This window comes from Morone saxatilis, unplaced genomic scaffold (genome assembly GCF_004916995.1).
Source record: "Morone saxatilis isolate NCDOM2014 unplaced genomic scaffold, NCSU_SB_2.0 Contig7, whole genome shotgun sequence".
NCBI classification, from domain to species: Eukaryota; Metazoa; Chordata; class Actinopteri; family Moronidae; genus Morone; species Morone saxatilis.
The window spans coordinates 9,978,199-9,983,637 of NW_023340246.1; positions in this window are offsets into that span (position 1 = coordinate 9,978,199).

Here is a 5,439-nt window from a genome sequence, read left to right on the forward strand (position 1 = left end):
AGTTTCTATGACCATTTCTGAATTCTGATTTTCTGATCTCCCATTACTAAGGTTAAGGTCTGGGTAAATTTAGGAACTAAAACTACTTGGTTTAAGTTTAAGCACAGGAAAATATCATGATTTAGGTTTAAAACAAAACACCTGGTTTAATTTCAGGTCTCTCAGACAGTATTATACCTACAGTAAAATACTGTAAAAAAACACCCAGTAGCTGAATGTTTCCGGTCACATAGACAGTACAGTACAAATGGCTTTTAAAGTACATTGATCTTTTGGGTTTATTAGAGAGTTTCAGCTCAAACATGGGCAGTTTTCTTCCATCTACAGAGAACAAGTGCTCTATGCAGTTTAGGGCTTGCATCGATATGTAGCCCAGAGCTCTTAGATGTTATATGTGGCTTGAGAATGGTGTCATGGTTAATACATACTTAAATCACACGAATCCTTTCTGTCCTTGTAAGGCAGAGATCACGTATTGACAGGAACATTTTTTTCTAGGTCTCCTCCTCCCTCTCCCTCAATAAAAATACAAAGGCAGCTGACTCCCTTAAGTAATAATAATCATAACACAAGACTTTATTGATCGGCTCTGGGAAATTCTCTTTTAGATAAACCCTCGCCACAGGCCATCCCACAGCCTGAAGTGAAAAAGAGTGAAAAAGAAGAAGGAGCATCTTATCCTTCTCTTATGAGGCCTTAGATGACACTAAGATGCTCAATATTCATTGAAAGACGCTTGACAGTTCTGAGTGCAGGAGAGAAAGGGAAGTTTGGCTCTTTGATTAGCTGTTTGGGTGCTTGTGCGTAGCAAAGCGAGAGTGACAGATTATTTTTCTGCAGCAAACGGAGGACAATTAGGGCACTCCACGAAGTGGTATTATGAGAAATGCTATATAGAAATGCTGTTTGTTCTCACTGTAATTGCTGGGGTGTTTAATGTGATTGCAGCCATTTACTTTCAGGTTGCATACCAACAGGGTGGCTCTGTGTGCCTGTGCAAGTACATAACTTCACGTGTGCGTTACTGTTTCATTCTGGAACATAATTAAGATGCACTTTAGATTCACTTCAGACTCACAATTTGCTGCAAGGTGAGACTTGTGGGTCGCTTCAGCAAGTTAGACATGTAAACCCATCCCATCTCTCAATTCAGTTCACTTTCACGAAGAGAGTGGTGCAGAACTCAATAATGACAATATGCAAAAAGCCCCAGAATCTAATTTCTACTCTATCCATCTGAATTACAATGCCATCATTATTATTCCAATGTTGGAATTATACCCTCCATCAGCTGGAATAAGCAGTTTCAACCTACGAGCTGACTGTGTGTGCATATTGCCCTTGTTGAATCTGTGTGTGTGGCATGTTTATGAGGGAAACCACACAGACACAAGCTTTCACACATACATGCATATTTTTCTCACATTAAAAGGTTAATTCGTCAGGCATACAGTAATTATACCAAGGTTATTGTCTGTGTCAAAATGCAGCTTCCTCAAAAAGGAGTTATTGCCAAGTGTGCAAAAATGTATAGCGTGACATACAATGAATACTGAATACATTAAATGTGATGTGTTTTCCTTTGGGAGTGTCTGTGCGTTTAGATCACATTAATTTGAATTAAACTAAAGTTGGACACCTCACTCAGATTGTTTATGTCTCTGACCAGCTGGACAGTGACTGCAATTGTCAGCCTGTCCTCATATCAGTTTTGCATGTATAGTTACAAAAAGGATGATGTCATCATTTTAATTGCTAAAACTGACATTGCTAAAACAGGGACTAGCTACAACCAAACTGTTAAAAAGTAAATGTCATTCAAAGTCAGGCTGGCAAATGGATCATTGACATCAGTGATCTGGGATTAATTCCTGATCATTGTTCTGCTGTGAGTTTCCATTTTCAGCTTTTCATCTTGCTCTTTTTTTAAAGACAAACTAAAATTCACCTGAAATCACCTTTTTTTTATTTCAACCTCTAGTGGTTTAATTTGTCACCTTGCTGCAGCAATGTACTGACTCTTGGGTGTGGTTAAGAGACACAACCAAGAGGGCTGAGAAAAGCCTGGTACAAAATTAATCTTTAATGAAAAAGTTTGAGTTTGTCTCCAAACTCCAGGAAATCACTGAGCTCTGGTGAGAAATAGTCCGCAGTACAGATGTTTTTTCACTTTTGTTTTTGCATGGACTAAAAAATAACTTACAGGTGCTGCTATAGATGGTTTCCAGCTATTTAGCGGATAGAGAGTGGTGTCAGTTTTCTCATTTTACTCTCAACAAAATAGACCAACAAGCACATTGCCTAAAATGTCAAACCATCCTTAACCCAAGTTGGTTTTGTTGCTTAACCTTAACAGTATGCTCAATATAACCATAACCATTACATTTCCAATGCAGTAATGTCAAAGATCCAGACCATGGTCCGCATCCCAGCCCATACCTTGTGTTATGAATACAATATCTTATGAAGTGTAACATTTTCTTTTTTGGAATACATTTTCAGTTCATCAGTAAATGTTTTAATGTGGCTTACCGTATTTCCCTATTATTGACAACATTGTCATGACAGTATTGTGTGCAGAGTTGTGGTGTTATTGTGTCGTTGCTGCCGAGTTCACACATTAACACAGTAGAATTTGCTATCAGGTCCTAAATCGCAGAATGTGTCTTGTTTTCTCTAGTACACAATTTATACAATTATACCGTCTGAGTCCAAAAATAACTGTCTGATCCATGTCTGCTTCAGTTTTGTGCTGGCCCAATAACAAGAGATGTGATGTTAATCAATTGCGACAAAAGACATTCTGGCAGAAAGCCCTGAAAGCTAACTAGTTTCTCTAATGTGCACCGAAAGGCAGAGCAGGGCAGGTCTTTCCATCGCCAACAAGGTGAAGATGTCGTTGTCAAAATTTACAAAGATAGGACAAGTTTACCAAACAAACAGAGTACTGAAAGAGAAGTGGACTGACAAACACAATCCAGCACAAAGCCCATGTGTTAGATTTCCGCAGAAACAGTCGGGATTGTTAGAGACAATGTAAACTATCACTAGGATGCCAAGTGCAGCAGTATCCACAAAACACAGAGGTGAGGACAACATTCTTCCTATGAATCAACAAACAAATTGTTTGTGAGAGCTATGACACAGCAGGAGGAAGCAACTGAAGCCTCTCTCAGAGTGGCCTGGGTGCTAGGAAAGATCAGAAAAGCTCTTCTCTGATGCAGAGGTAGTTAAGGAGTGTTTAGATGGGATAGTTGAGGCTGTGTTCGATGGAAAGGAGGAACCAAGAGATGTCTACCATTATCACAACTACCATTATCCAACAGCACCAAGAGAATAGAGTCACTTGACCTAGTAAAGCAGTTAACTGATGATATCGAGCATTTCACCTGCTCTGGGTGAGTCAAGCGACAGCACTGACAAAGCCAAGTTATGTGTCTTTGTCAGATATTTCACCAAGGTGGGCCCAGTCCCACTACATCGCCACAGTAGAGAGGACATTTATGAAGCCATCATGCAGATACGTAATGAAAGGGGACAGACTGTCGTGGCCTTACTCCAGCCATGATTGGGAAGGAGAAGGGAGATGTCCAGAGGCTGAGAGCACCATGCAGACCTGCTGTCAAACCACTGCATAATACACCAGTCAGTGCTGTGTGTGTGTAGTCTGTAAAGAATACTCAGATGTCATGGAGAATTGTATGAAGCTTGTGAGCTATCTGAGAGCCTCCTCTGCCCTTCAGCACCATCCTCTATGAGCATTCCTGACTGAGGAGAAGGGAGTGTCAGTCATGGTTGCCATTTATGTTTTATTGTATTGTGGGGATAGATAGGATGTGTACTGTTGTCCACAGAGAGCAGAGAACAGCACTAAAGGCTTTTCTCAATGGAAAAGATGTTTTCACTCCTGACTGGCTTCTGTAAGAGTTTGACTCCATTATATGGATTGTTGATCTGATTGGTTGAAGTTGGCTCGTGACAGACGGTGATAGACAGATGGTTCATCCAATCAAGTATTTTTTTGAAAGAGCCTGCTCTTTTATAAACAGTTTCCCATGATGACTTCTCAGATGGTTCTGTGTAACAATTATCTGGTGCAGTCAGGTTATACTGCAGTAGCTTGACCAGTGAACATTGTATCAGTGTCTTCATCTGGGAATCACACCTTTTGTGCAGGCAAAGAATGTAATTTCTTCCATTGGCTCGAATGTATTTGGACCTTTTCTTAAACTTGAATGTATATGCTGCTCAAAAGTTATAAGTGAGCGTAAATGTTATTTTGTTATGGCCAATCGTTCCAGAGCTCTGACCTTCAGATGCGGACCACTGAGTAATACGTTTGAGAACCCCCGGGCTACATGGTCGCCATTCTGTGAACATGGTGAGGATCACATGCAGAGATCAAGTATGAATCAATGGTATTGTTGTGTGGTCTGTCATATTAAAGCTCTACGGGCAATGCAGTATTTTGGTCACTCTCCCTCTTTCTCTCTGGTGCCACTGTCAGGTCAAATTAAAAGCTTAGTACCACATGAATATTAAAAGATAAGTTTTTTCTGAAAGGTTCATAAAGCACAAATACTTAAGATTTTGATGTAACTCTTCTCAACCTTTCTTAACCAGCTATGTTTTTTTAGGTTACGTATTGTAGCTCATTGTCAGTAATCACAATCACTACACAACATGAGTGTCTTACCGTATGACCTTTCCTCTAGTGCTACTAACTTCAACCCAAGAAAATATGGAAGACTGTAAAACTCTGTGATTCAAAACACCCTGCTGCTCACTGTAGGATATGGATAATAACATAGTCTATTGTGTGGCACCACCCTCAGGCCAAATGTTACATTTTTGCCCCTAGTGGTAAGGATTTAAGGATAGAAAATGTATCTCCGTGTTTATCTATCCAGCAGTTTTATTGTCTGTTTATTGTGAAACAAGCATTGCGGTCTCACAGGACACTTGGCTATAGACCTTTCGTCATGTTTTTCTTGTTTTTCTTATTTTTGTTTTTTCAAAAGTAGTCCCCAAATGAACAAAACTTGGGTCTGTTCATGGCTCTTCTGAAGTGAGCTTCAAAACTCTGTGCCCTTCAAGTGCACAGTCTTTCTCAAGAATTCATAGTTGTGCTATTTTTAAAACTTCTAATATCTAGTCTGCCTTCCACAGTATGCATTTAAGAATGCAGTGCTCAATGGCTTTCATAGATGAAAATGTTTGCTCAGGGTGAAATATAGCCTGGGTCCAAGCTATTAGATGTCTGAAAAGGATTGGGCTGGAGCTGAAATTCAGCTGAGGTTTGTTTGTTAAAAATCTAGGACAGTTGATGACATTGGTTCATTATTGGTGAACATAGTGGAATGTTTAGCAGCTAAAGAGACAGATATTTTCCTCAGGAGTCGGTGGAAACCAAAACAGAGATAAAAGGAGAGTGAATAT